This window comes from Vombatus ursinus, unplaced genomic scaffold, assembly GCF_900497805.2.
Source record: "Vombatus ursinus unplaced genomic scaffold, bare-nosed wombat genome assembly UNPS02014791.1, whole genome shotgun sequence".
Taxonomy (NCBI): Eukaryota; Metazoa; Chordata; class Mammalia; order Diprotodontia; family Vombatidae; genus Vombatus; species Vombatus ursinus.
The window spans coordinates 56,273,329-56,288,857 of record NW_020954569.1 but is presented as its reverse complement, the minus strand read 5'-3'; positions in this window follow the sequence as shown (position 1 = coordinate 56,288,857).

The following is a 15,529-nucleotide window of genomic DNA, read 5'->3' as shown; positions in this document are numbered from 1 at the left end:
GTATACAATGATAGCCTGGATCTTCTCACTTCACTAAGTATCAGTTCATGTAAGCCTTTCTAGGTTTTTCTGAAATCCGCCTGCTAATCACTTTTAATAGCATAGTAGTATTCCATTTCATTCATATACCACAACTTGTTCAGCACCCCCTCAATTTACAGTTCTTTGCCACCACAAAAATAAAGCTGCTATATATATTTTTGTACATGTAGGCCATTTCCCCTTTTTAATGATCTCTTTGGGATACAGACATAGTAGTAGTATTCTTAGATCAAAGGGTATGCATAATGTGATTCATCATGCCAAATTGCTCTCCAGAATGGTTGCATCAGTTCACAACTCAATTGCATTAGTATCCCAATTTTCCCACATCTTCTCCAACATTTATCATTTTCCTTTTCTATCATATAAGCCAATGTGATAAGTGTGAGATGGTACCTCAGAGTTATACCTCAGAGATTTTTTATATGATTATATATAGATTTAATTTATTCATCTGAAAACTGCCTTTTCATGTCCTTTGATCATTTACCAATTGAAGAATGACTTGTATTCTTGTAAATTTGACTCTGTTCTCTATATATTTTAAAAATGAGATCTTTACGAGAAACACTGGGTGTAAAAATTGTTCCCAAGCTTTCTGCTTTCCTTCTAATGTTGGCTATGTTGATTTTGTCATTGCAAAACATTTTTAGTTTGATGTAATCAAAATCATCCATTTTGCATTTCATAATGTTCCTTATCTCTTGTTTGGTTATACATTCTTCCTTTTGGCATAGATCTTACAGGTAAACCATTCCTTGCCCCCTAAATTGCTTATATTATCACCTGTTATGTCAAATCATGTATCCATTTTGACCTTATCTCGGTATATGGTATAAGATGTTGGTCTATGCCTAGTTGCTGCCATTATATTTTCCAGTTTTCTCAGAAGATTTTTTTTTTCAAATAGTGAGTTCTTATCCCAGAAGCTGGAGTCTTTGGGTTTATCAAATAGTACATTGCTACAGTAATTTGCTACTGTGTCTTCTGTACCTAATCTATTCCATTGATCTATTCCTTAGGCAGTACCAAATAATTTTGATGATTGCTGCTTTATAACATAGTTTTAGATCTGGTATGGCTAGGCCACCTTCCTATGCATTTTTTTCCATTAATTCCCTTGATATTCTTGACCTTTTGTTCCTCTAGATGAATTTTTTTTTGTTATTATTGAGAAAAAGGTATACTCCTTTCTAATCACAGTCAATTTTCTCCAGAGGTCTATCATATGTAATTTTTCTAAAATTCTATTCACTTCCTTAACTTCTTTCTTTTTTTATTTTGTGGCTAGATTTATCTGTTTCTGAGAGGGGGATGTTGAGGTCACTCACTAGTAAGTTGTGCTGTCTATTTCTTCCTGTAAGTCACTTAACTTCTCCTCTAAGAATTTGGATGCTATACCACTTGGTGCATATCTGTTTAGTATTGATATTACTTCATTGTCTTTTGTATTTTTTAGCAAGATGTAGTTTCCTTCCTTGTTTCTTTTAATTTGATCTATTTTTTTGTTTTACTTTGTCTGACATTCTGAGATCAGGATTGCTACCCCTGTTTTTTATTTCCTTTTTTCCTTCAGCTAAAGCATAATATATTCTGCTCCAACATTTTACCTTTACTCTGTGTTTGTATCTCTATTTCAAACATGTTTCTTATAAACAACATGTTGTAGGATTCTGGTTTTTAATGTGCTCTGCTATTCACCTCTGTTTTATGGGAAAGTTTATCCCATTCACATTCAAAGTTATGATTACTAATTGAATTTCTCTCCATCCTATTTTCCTCCTTTTTATACTTTTCTCCTTCTCTCCTTTCACCCTGTCCCTCCTCACCAGTGTTTTGCTTCTGAACATCACCTCTTTCAATCTGCCCTCTCTTCTATCAGCCCCCTTATCTCTTCTCCTTTCCCTTTCCCTTCTTACTTCTGTACTCCCTTTTGCCCTCCATTATATCAGCCTACTTTTCCTTTTCTTTCCCCTTTCCCCTCCTATTTCCCTATAGGGTAAGAAAATTTCTATATCCAACTGAGCGTCTATACTATTCCCTCTTTGAGCCAAATCCAAGTTTCAAACAATGATCACCCCCTCCCTTTTTTCCCTTTACTATAATAGGTCTTTCATGCCTTTTCGTGTCATATAATTTCCCCCATTCTGCCTCCCTCTTTCCTCTTCTCTCAGTACAATCCATTTTTGCAAACCTTAATTATTTTTATCATCACATCAAAGTCAATTTATACCCACATCCTCTGTCTAAGTATACTCCTTGTAACTGTCCTAATAGATATAGAGTCCTTAAGAGTTATAAATATAATCTTCCCATGTGGGGATGTAAAGAGTTTAATCTTATTTAATACCACTTTTTTTCTTTACTGTTTACCTTTTTATGTTTCTCTTGTGTCTTGTACTTTAAGATCAAATTTTCTATATAGCTCTGTTTTTTTCCATCAGCAAAGTTTGAAAGTCTCTTATTTCATTTAGTATCCATCTTTTCCCCTGAAAGATTATGCTCAACTTTGCTGGGTTTTAATCCAAGCTCTTTTGCCTTCCAGAATATCATATTCCAAACCCTCTGATCCTTTCATGTAGAAGCTGATAGGTAGTATGTAATCCTGACTGTGGCTCCTTTATATTTGAATTGTGTTTTTCTGGCTGCTTGCAGTATTTTCTCCTTGACCTGACAGTTCAGGAATTTGGCTGCAATATTCCTTGGAATTTTCATTTTGGAATCTTTTTCTGGAAGTGATTGGTGAATTCCTTCCATGACTCTTTTACCCTCTGATTCTAAGATATCAAGGCAGTTTTCCTTGATGGTTTCTTGAAAGATACTGTCCAGGCTCTTTTTTTTTATCATGGCTTTCAGGTATGCCAATAATTCTTAAATTATCTTCCCTGGATCTATTTTCCAGGTTGGTTGTTTTTCTAATGAGATATTTTACATTCTCTTCTTCTTTTTTTTCATTCTTCTTGATGTCTCATGAGTACTTGCCCATTCTAATTTTTAAGGAATTATTATCTTCAGTTAGCCTTTGCACTTCCTTTTCCCTTTGGCCAATTCTACTTTTAAAGTAGTTGTTTTCTTCAGTGTTTTTTTTTAATCCAATATTGCCAATTCTATATTTTTAAATATTTGTTTTTGTCAGTTAATTTTTGTGCTTCATTTTCAAAGCTGTTGATTTTTTTTCACAGTTCTCCTGCATAATTCCCATCTCTTTTCCCAATTTTTCTTCTACCTCCCTTACCTGATTTGTAAAATCCTTTTTGACCTCTTCGAAGAGAACTTTTTAGGCTTGAGACCAGTTCATGTTTTTCTTTGAGGTTTTACATGTAGGCATTTTGAAATTTTCCTCTTCTGAGTTTATGTTTTGATCTTCCCTGTTGCCATAGTAGCTTTCTATGGTCAGCACTCTTTTTTTTTCTTCTAATTTTAAAACGTCGAGCTCTGCTCCTGGGGTACAGTAGGCATTGTCTCAAATTACTTGCACTGAGAGTCCAGGGTCTGATCACTGGCTTTCTCTGCCAAGGCCTCTGGGGCTGGTTTCTTGCTCACTATGTTAGGGTGACCCAGCCCAGTTGCCCCTGAATTCCTTCTAAGTTATCTTGGAATGGAAAATTGTTTCACTCTGTCTTTTTGTGGATTATGTCACTCCAGAATTCTTTTAGAGGCTTAATTTCACATTGTTTCCAAGGGAAATTGGGAAAGCTCAGGCAACTTCCTGGCTTCTCTCTGTCATCTTAGCTCTACCTCCTATTCTATCTTCTCTTTAGGTAAATTTTGTTGGTGATGCAAAATTAACATACACAAAACAATTACAGAATATTCTAAGGCAACAAAATTTAACATTTCATTAAGTGTCTACTTTCTGCCAAACCCAATCCTAAGTTCTACTCAAGTAAAGACAAAAATAAATCAGTCTCTGACCTCAGAATCCTAAAGAAATGAATGCTAATAGTTAGTTGTTGTAAGGTATTAGAGAAAGTCTTCCTAATTTTTTTTGAAGCAACCAAGGTTAAGTCACTTTTCCAGGGTCACAAATCTAGTAAGAGTTTGAAGCTGAATTTGAATCCAGATCCTCCTGACTCCAGGGCTGGTTCCCTATCCGCTGAACCTTTCCTTATATCTTGTAGCACAACCATTACAGAAGACCTTCTTCAGTATCCCACTACATTTAAACCTTAAAGACAGTCTGTTCTAATCAATATTTAACCATTAGAGAAGGTTTTATGTAATATCTTATAAAAGAAATATTTTTTCTGACTATTGCAACTGAGCATTACAGAATATCTTCTCTAACATCCAAACTTTAACCTTAATCCTTAACAATTAGCATTTATTTGTTTTATTATGTGTTGTAAGAAGGTTCCATAGATTAAATGGCATTTTATCCTTTTAGTTATTCCTAAAACCAGGCTGTGTGATAGTTTTGCTCTGTATAAACAACATTGGACCTAGAATACTATAGTTTCTATGTTTAGTATCTCTGAGGAATGAGCTAAACTGATAGAGAAAAATATTGTAAATCACTAGACATGCAATTCTTATTTTTTCTCTCAGATTTCCACTACCATACTTGGTTTGTTATACCCCTCCTCATTGTAGCCACACCTAGTCTTGTCTTCTCTGCAAAATAGCAAGTGTTTCTTTTAAGACCTTTTCAGAAACAATTCCACCCTCTAGACTTACTTACTGCTGAGTCTTAAGGTTGTCAGAAATAAAGCTCATTTTAATTTCAGATCTTCAGTTTGGACATAGTATTCAAGGTTATGAAGTTTCATTAGATAAGCAGAACTAAGGCATTAACTATGCCATTCTTTCACTACATTTCAGTAGGGATTTCAAGGGAATATTTCATTTCATCTGGGTCATTACAGACACAAGAAGATCCTTGGTGAGGAAGGAGGAGGAAGAGGAGGAGGAGATGAAGAAGGAGACATTTTCTTTGAATACTTTTTCCCTTCTCATATCAGTTTCAATTATTATTCAATTTCCAGTGACTGACCTTGAGGAATCACTGATTCCAACAAATTGTTCGCAAAGACCAATGTAAATGTGAAATTCTCAAGACAATTTTCATTTTTCTCCAGTCTGATTACATGAACATTTTAAGCTAAAAACTAAATAGTGACTAATGACCACAAGGCCAGAAAGAAAAACTCACAAATCTATGTGCTGCATTCTTTCAACTTACATGAGGTCTTATCCCTTATTTCAAGTACAATATGACATAAAATATGGAAATAAAACCTATCTAGAAAATTCCAATATATTTCTCTTTCCTTATGGGTAATAATGCCATTTAGAGGAAAGTCCTTAACTTACAAAGGCCAAAGTCTTCCACTGCATTTGGGATCATCTCCAGTCATCCTGATCTAGATCTTGCCACTGGACTTAGATGACCTTGGAGGAGAGAGTGAGGTTGATGACTTTTCACAGCTCTACCTCACTTAAATCCAATTCACTTGAAAGTCCAGATATAACCCTCCTGAGGTTATTGGTCCTTTTGGAAAAGAAAAGACAAACAAACAACAACAATGTCATTTACAAAAGTGGAAAAATGAACACAAGCAACTAATTAAACTTGAAAATGGAACCTAAGCCTGCAGGACCCTGATTCATTTATCTGCAAATTATTCTTTCTGTGAAGTAATGGGAATCACAGAAAAATACATAGTGGAAGATGGACCCAATTAATCAGTTAATTTATGGCTTTCCCCTTGAAATTCCTGGTTAATGGTTCCAAAGGATCATGATCACACATTATGGTTGAAACGTGTTGTAGTTCAGGGGAAAAACAGTTCTTTTATGTTCTAGTATTTCTGGTCTAAGAAGTTGTCTATGTCCCAGCAGCCTTCCTCCTAGTACCACCTTATCTTACTTCTGCTCTACCTCCTTGCGTGAAACCAGATGGATGAGGCCTTCCTGCCTATGATGTCAAAGGTGTTAAGTCAAGCATTCTTGCAGGGTCTTTTCTTTCCCTTAAAAACACCTGGAGCCATTCTAATACCTGAGCTACCCTAATCCAGGAACTGACTCAAGTTACCTTGAAGTTTACAAAGACCACTATTGAATTTTGAATCTTTTCTCTCACCACAGTTTGAAGACCATCAAGTTTATGCCTACTTGAAATCCCTATTCATATCCCTTCTTTGATCTTCCACAGCCCTGCTTTGAAAGTCTCAGACCCAGACCCAGAATGAAAGACTCACTGGATTGCACTACCTTGAAGATCATACATTTAGAGATAAAGGATCCTTAGAGTCCATCTAATCCAGTCTCATTTCACAAAAGAGTAAACTGAGGTTCAGAGAGGTTAAGTAACTTCCCAAGATCATACGGGTATCAAAGAACAGAGTCAGGATTTGAACCCATTTCTCTTGGCTCAAAATTCAGTACTCTTTTCTCTGTACTACACTGGAGTTTTCAATTCTGGCCCAAATGTGAGGGGGTTATTGGACTTTCCAAATATCCTTCCACTAATGGCCCTATCTCCCTTTGCATGCCCTTTTTTGAGTCTCCAGTTAGACTATGTGGTTTTTCCTTGAACACACTAGATAAAGGACATTGTTACTTTCATCATTGGCCTGCTTCTCTGATTCTTCTAAGTCCCTTTAATCTCATCAATGAACTTGAGAATAGTTATTTTATTGAAACTCTAATAAACTTTTTAATCTCTTTGGACAAAAAATGTTAAAGCAGTTCATAATATCAAAATCTAATCATTCTCAATCCTGAATATAACATATTGAATTCCAAGAGTAAAGTGACAGTGAAGTACTAGAATCTTAACAATGATAATACATTTCCAGTTGATCATCATTGTCCCTGGATTCTACCTTCACATTCTATTGTAGACTGAGAACATTTACAGAAGTAGACCTTCTCTGAACTGCAAATCCAAGCAAATTGCTTTTAGAAGACATTAGTTCAGCATCTCCATTCCTCACCACCTCCCCTGCCCCCTGAAACCAAAGTGCCACAAACCAATGCTAATTGAGATCCAAGCTACATGAGGCAGACCAGGGAGGAACTGATACATCCACCAAAACAGATGAAGATTAAGCCCATACCCCAGAGGATGTTGCCATATTGGCTGTGTGGATTCTAGCAAAGCATATTGAAGAGTAAGGCCTCATTGGGGTCCATTGTAAATTGCAAATAAGAGGTTTTTGAAATTCAGTGTCTTTGGCTCTAGAGTCACTGCACGATAAATCATTTGGGATTCATTTTTCTTCAGTGAGGATTAAGGCAACAGAAGCAGCATGTGCACAAACACAGAAATGTGCATACATACACTGACACACAGACACAAACACAGACACACACACACAGAGATACACACACACACACACACACACACATCTTTTCCAAAGCATTGAGTCAGGAGTCTTCCGAATTGTGTGATTCTAATTTGAAAGCCAGAATAACAGAAGAAAGGCATTCAAACCTTTGTCAATTTTGCCATGGATAGAAACAAGGATTTCATTGAATAAGCTAATTTTACTTTATGGATAGCTTCATCACTCCCCTGGCTTTGCCTCAAAAGGTGGTGTGTGGGGGGTGGGGGTGGAAGAGAGGCAAACCAAAACAAAATAAAACAAAACCCCAGATCTATTTTATTTCCACATCTCTCTGTTTGACCTTGTAGAGTTGCAGAATTTAAATGGAGCACAGGTTGGGAACATCCATTGTTCTCCTCACAGCTGCTCCGATATCATAGAGCACATTGTCAGTGAAATGGAAAAGAAATTAGCAGATCATTTTGTGCAACGTGAACTTTCTCTCTCTGCCTTGCTCATGCTTCATGCGCACACTCTCCTTGATAAATCAGACCTCATACCTTATTGTCATGCAGGAATGGGAAGCAAAAAATGTCAACAACATCCCCCTGCTCTTCACTGGAACTAATCAAGTCTCTCAGCTGTCAAAGTAATACTTAACTTTCACCCAGAGGTGCCCTCCCCAATCTCCCACCCCAAGGGCAGGTGAGAAGATAAGGGATGATGTATATACTTCAAACATCACTGAGCAGTGGGGCATGTGAAATTGGGGAGAAGTAATTAGGGAGTGAGGGAAAGGGCCAATTGTTCCCACTTTTTGGAGAAAGGCTCTACACCACTGCAAGCTGTTGGCATCTTGGGCATGGACTTCAATTATCAGTTAAGGATAAGGTGAAATGCATTTCAGGAATTAGTCATTTTCAAAATCTTTGTAGGGAAACTAAACTGGATTGTGTTTTCAGTCATCCAAAAAAATAAGGAAATCAGCAGGAGTGAGCTGAATGTGCATATGTAGCATCATTGGAGCATCTAGAGATGAGACCAGTGCTTAGTATCTGCTGAATAGCCAGCAGTTCCGGGACAGTAAAGGCTGTTTTAAGGTCAGAGGAATCACTGTCTAAAGATATTGCATTGGTAATAGCAAATATTCTGGTGTTCAACAAAGTAGGGGTCAGCATTTTTAGACTGAAGGAACTTTTTTTGAAAGTCAACATTTTCCCCCTAAATATGCCTTGGAAAAGTTGGCATTCTCTGGAAAGTTTTTGGGTGGTCCAGCCTTAGTTATTTAATGTAGAATCAGGGTATCCTACCAAATTAATAAGGGGGGAATTAATTTTCAGACACCCAGCCCAAACAGCTGTAATTATTCAGATAGCTTTTCAGGGAGGAAAAAAAATGCTGAGATTACTGAAGAAAAATGGGTTTGAGAAAGGACAACAATTACAGATTATTTATATGGGTTGACTATGTAAAATGGATTCATTTTGTCATCTTTACTACACTTGATTGTAGATGGACTTGAAAAAAAAGACAGCAGTGGTTAAGCAGGAAAACATACTGCCAAGATGATCTGGAGATTCATATGGGTTAAATAAATATCAGGATCAAATATTGCTATTTTCCTTAGTAACATCATCACTACTATCATAAAAAAAACATTTTTATTAATCATTGATGTCAGCACTGGATAGCACACCAAACAAGTCCACAAAATGTAGACCTTGCTGTCTAGAGTTTACAATTTGAGAAAAGATAGTGATGGATAACAACATAAAAGTATACAAATAAAAATAAAAGCAAAAGACAGAAGCTATATACTAGAAATGCATAAACATGATGCCTACATTAAGTTTGAAGATTAAACACTAGCTTTCACAATAGGAGTAATTAGAAATGTATCAATTAAGATCCTATTTTCCACATCATATGTACAATACAAGAATGTGCTGGTTAAAAGAAATTTTATCTTTTGATGTGAGATATTGACATACTACTATGACTTTTGAAAATAAAATTCAAAATGTAAAGAATTCAAACATATTTATAAAAATTTTAAAAAAGTTCAATATTGTCTTGACCACTAATGGTCCAAATCAAGGCAGATTATTCTAAAGCAAATAAACAATTTGCCCTGATAATAGAAGCATAAACAAAATCACAGTTCATGAACTTGCTAATTGCTCTTTCCAGCTGTGGACATTATTCAGGGTCCACCCCATTACCCCGGGAGATCTTCTGTATAAGCAATGGAGCAAGAAGTAGGTTTAGTGACACAGGATGGAAGAAGTAAAAAGAACTTTTCCTGATTAGACAGAAAGGAGTTAGTGGAAGACTTTTCTATCAGTTGGGGGAAAACTTCATGGAAAAGACAGTTTCAATAATTGTTGAAGTAATGAGAGTTAATGGGGGCTGAAGTCAGGAGATAGAGTGGTGGGGAGAGGAAAATGCTTCAAAAGGGGACAGCATTCTAAAGTATAACAGTATAACTTGAACAAAAAGTGGTGTAAAAACAGAGAGGAAACATAGTATAGAACATTGGTTTTAGGGTGAAATCATTGAGTTCAAATCATTGGTTTTCCTACTTGTATGACCTTGAGTAAGTCATTTATCTTCTCTGGTCTTCAATTTCCTCATCTGTAAGATAATGGAGTTGGACCAGGTGACCTCAAAAGTACTTTCTAGCTCTATATTTAGTATGCTGAGAAAGAAAGAATTAAGCAAGAAGTTGTAAGTGAGAATTAGTAAACTTGAAAGATATTATTAAAGAAAGTGAACATTTCAATATGTTTTTTTTTAATTTTACTTATTTTATTCTAAATTTAAGAAATAAAACAAGCATTTCCATAGCATAGAATAGGGGAAAAAAGATGATTGCACATGAAACTACAAATCTATTATATACAACTTGCTTTTCTCTTTAATATATAATAAAGTTATCACATAATATTTTTTTAGTTCCTTTCCCTACCCCTGCCCTAGAGATGGCTACCAATAGATAGAAATGTGTGTGTGTGTGTAAACCATTATATATATTATATACATATATATGTATATATATATACATACGCACATATACATACATACATACATGCATGTGTAAACCATTCGTGTGTGTGTAAACCATTCTTTATATATATATACACACACATACATACACATGTGTAAACCATATACATACATACATGTTTAAACCATTCTATACACACACACACACACAGATATATGTGTGTATATACTTCTATTAATCAGTTCTTTCTCTGGATGTACATAGCATCTTCATAGGTCCTTTGTAGTTAATCTGGGTATTCATAATAGTCAAAATGATTTATTTATGCAAAGCTGTCCTTAAAACTGTTACTGTATATAACATTCTCTTGGTTCTGTCATTTCTCTCTTCATCTTTTCATGCAAATCTAATATTCTATCAGTCATATACCACAATTTGTTCAGCCATTTCCTTGATTGACAAGATCCCCCCCATTTCCATATCCTTAGCACCACAAAGAAAGCTGATATAAATATTTTAGAACATATAGGCCCCTATACTTTTTCCCTGATCATCTCAGGAAACAGACCTAGTACTGGTATTATTGGGTCAAAGGATATTACCAGTTTAATGACTCTTTGGGCATAATTCCAGATTTCCCTCCAAAATGATTGGATAAGTTCACAGTTCCACCAAGAGTAAATTAATGTCCCAATTTTTCCACATCCCCTACAACATTTGTCACATTATTCAATCATTTTATCCATTCTGATAGGTGCAAAATGATATTGCAAGGTTGTTTTAATTTGCATTTCTCTAATTGATAATAATTTAGACCATTTTTCTTATGACTATAAATTGTTTTTATTTCTTACTTAGAAAACTGCCAGTTCATATCCTTTGACCATTTATCAACTGGGGAATACTTCATATAACTATAGATTTGACAAAGTTTATATGTATACATATATATATATTTATATGTATACATATATATATATATATGTATGTGTGTGTGTGCATGTGTATTTGGGATATGATACTTTTATCTGATAAACTTTCCATAATTTTTTTCCCAACTTTCTGCTTTCTTTCTGGTCTTGGATAATCCATTTAAAATAACTCTAGACAGTACAAAATACCTAGGAGTACACCTAACAAAAGAAACCAAGGAACAATTTGAACAAAATTATGTAAAAAAAACTTTTTATACAAATAAAAGTAGATTTACATAATTGGAGAAATATTAATTGTTCATGGATAGGCAGGACCAACATAATAAAAATAACAATTTTGTCTAAACTAATTGATATATTCAATGTCATCCCAATTAAATTACCAACAATTTATTTTGCTGAGTTAAAAAAATAAAAACCAAATTCATTTGGAAGAACAAAAGATCAAGAATGGAACTAATAAGAAAAAGTAAAAGAAATAAGGTTAGCAGTACCAGATCTTAAACTATATTATAAGGAAGTAATTTTCAAAACTATCTGCTACTGGCTGGGAAGTAGAAAGGTAGATCAGTGGAACAAAGTAGAAATATAATTTATAGTAGCAAATGACTAGTAACCTTGTGCTTGACAAGTGTGAAGACTTAATACATTGGGATAAGAATTCATTATTTGATTAAAAAATTGTTGGGAAAGCTGGAAAACAGTCTGGCAGAAATTGGACATAGACCAATGTTTCACATCATTTACCAAGATAAGGTTAAAGTGGACACATAACCTAGATACAAAGAGATATTACAAGAAAATTTGAAGAACATGGAATATATTACCTATCAGACTTATGGATAGGTGAACAATACATGAATAAACAAGAGCAAGACAACAGTGTGAGGTATAAAATAGATAATATCAATTACATAAAAGTAAAACAAATTTTGTACAATTTAATTTTTAATGCTTTGGAATCTACTACAGGGAGGGTAGGGGCATAGCTAAGCTAAATTATTATTCTGTCATTTTTTTAAGGTATGTCCAACTCTTTGTTATCTCTCTTGTGTCTTGTGTGTGTGTATGTCTGTGTGTGTGTGTATGTGTGTGTGTGTGTGTGTGTGTGTTTATTTTTGCAAAGATCTTGGAATGGTCTGTCATTTCTTTCTCCAGTTCATGTTATAGATGAAGAAAGTGAGGCAAATAGGGTTAAGTGACATATGCAGAGTCACACAGCTAGTAATGTCTGAGACTAGATTTGAACTCAGGAAGGAGAGTCTTCCTGGCTTGAGATTCAGCACTCTAACCACTGAGATACCCAGCTATCTAAGTTAAATTAACTCTTCCTTTTTAATTTTATTGCTAGAGAACTGATTATGATAGATTTCCGCTCAATCAGAAACTGACTCTCTATCTCTCAATTCTTCCCCCCTTTTAGTAAGCAGGTTGAGTTTTATTTCCTCTGGAGACCTATCTAATCAACTTTTCTCAGAGTACTGAACTCACTTCCTGCTCTCCTTTAGAAATTATTCTTAGTATCTTTCGGCATTTGGTTACATTCTTCCTCACATTGTTGTCTAGTTGTTTCATTCATCTCTATTTTGCCATCTAGGATAACAATAAAGGATAAGATAATTGAATAAAAGAAGGGATTGAGTTAATTACTTTGCTTTGATTGTTTTGAAGTATTTAGTTTTCATCAGGCTAGGTCTCAGGGTAGAAGATGGTAAGAAGTTGGTAAACAATGTGTGTGTATGTCTATGCTTGGAAAAATAAAAAAAATTTATTTTCTAATATAATTTTATAAAATACAAAATTTTAATAGGAGTAAAAGCTTCTTTTCATGACATATAATTAATCAAATCCCCAGCAAAAGACCCAAGATTCTGTTTGACTTTAACACATAGAAGGTATCATTTCCCCATCTACACACACATGATTTGTCTAGGCTCTGCCCTCACATCACCCTGCACTTTCAATAAATGCTTATTTAATTGGATTAAATGGAGTTGATGGGCCTCTGGAATGGAAGAAGAGGTTCCTTTTTTTCTGATTTGGTGACTTATTTGCTTTCTGAATTCGGACAGCTCATCTAAATCCATGGCACTTCATTTTCCTCATCTCTTAAATGTCAATAATGATACTTACCTACTTCCCCGGGGCTTGTGAGACATAATTAATGGATATTTGCAAAGGACTTTGAGAATATCAGGGAAGAACACTATTAATCAGCAGCAGCAGTGAAAAAAAAGTATTAAGTACCAGGATGTGTTCATTGCTTTCAAAAATAAAATCTGCTATTAGGTTCCTGCCTTCTAGGAGTAGACAATCATAAATGCACCACAGAGATAGAGATAAACATATTCATGGACAGATAAACAAACTTCCTAGGAAGAACAGTTTAACAATGATTTAGCACAATCAATCAACCTACAAACAAGGTTGAAAGAAGTCATATAGTTTATAGGTATGTGAACATTTTGTTAGGAATAACTTCTCAAGATATGCTAAACAATTCCCAGAGGTAGATAGATGATTCAGTTCCCCAAAATATTTGAAATTTGCAGTCTGATCATTTGATTGCTTTAAGTAATATATGGGTTTTTATTAAAATCCTTTCATTACTTTGCCACATTTGCCAAAAAAAAAGCATGGATCTAGTGTAGAGATAATCTGAGCAGTCTTAATGATAGACTGTTTTAGAGGAAATCAGTTTTATTATTTTTGAATACATTACATAGATACAATTCAATAAAATGATGTAAGTTAACTTCTAAATTTATAATTTGCAATGGGCCTACATAACAGTTATTTAATATACAGAATTGTGCCATGCATAAAATTTTAATTGATTTATGGTCCTAGAAATGAAATTATCTTTAATCTCTTGAGGCCTTGGTTTGTAAAAAAAAATGGTACTAATTTTATATGGCTTTATCTCTAAGAACATTTTAAATTATGAATGAAAATTGGTAGAAGATAATCATCACCTTTCAATCAATAATAACTCTCCACATTTTGTATGGATATCAGGAACTCTGAATTAGGTTTTGTTGTAAGGAATTTTAGGGTATTAGATATATGAAGGAATTTTAGGGATCATTTACTTCTACAACTTTATTTCATCTGTAACAACTCCCATCCCTACCCAAGGGCTACTTCTCTACCTTCCACTTTCTTTGATAGGCTGAGTCCCCAGAGGTGGTTAACTTCTTTAGACTCAGGTTTCCTGAGGTAACCCTGAGAAGTTGGGTTTCTAGTACTGCCACTCACAAGCCTCACTGGTGTGCTCCCCACTGAATATTAGTCACACCTAATTAACATTTAGAAAGGGGTATTTGTTATGGTTGTTTAGTAAGAGCAGTTGGTTCAAATATTTTCCCTAAGACAGCCTGGAACACACTCTTTTACACATTTATACAAATTCAAGAGAAAGAGTAATTTGAAATTTGAAGTATGATGTTAATGAGACACACATGTAGAGAACACATGTGATCAAAGGGTAAGTTCATAGCTTTTTTTTCCTTGAAAACCCTTTATTGAGCCCATAGTTAGCATTATTTTCTGGTTCAAAAGATCACATCCAGGTCACATCCAAGCTGATGTTCCCTAGCATTTTATTCGGTGCCTTCTCTTCTACCTCTACATTATTTCATTTGGTGACCTCATCAGTTTCAATAGATTTAATTAGCAGTGCTATGAATATGATTCTTAAATTTATTTGTTTAACCTTGACCTCTATCATGACTTCCATGTTCTCATCTTCAACTTTATTGAACATCTTGAACTAGATATCTCATGGCCATCTTAAGTTCAATATATTCCTAACTCTAGCTAATCATCTTTTCCCTCAAACCTTCTCCTCTTTCTGGCTTTGCTATTATTGTGGAGAATACCACCATTCTCCTAGTTAATGGGGCTCAAACAGTGATGTTTTCATTTACTCCTCATTCTTTCTCACCCTCTATATATAATTAGTTGTCCAGTACTGACATTTCTTCCTCCATAATATCTGTCTTATGTGCTACTTTGTCTTCTCTGACACTACCATCATCTTGGTCTAAGCTTTCATTACCCCATTCCCATACTATTGCAATAGACTGCTTTCCCTAGTACAAATCTCTCCCCATTCCAGTTCAGCCTCTGGTAACCTGTCAATTGATCTCCTTAAAGCATCAGTATGATCATGTCTTTCCCACATTTAATTCAATCCAGTGGTCCCTTATTGCCTCCAGGATTAAATTTAAAACCATCTGTTTGGCTAATGAAGCCCTCAATAAGCCTTTTCC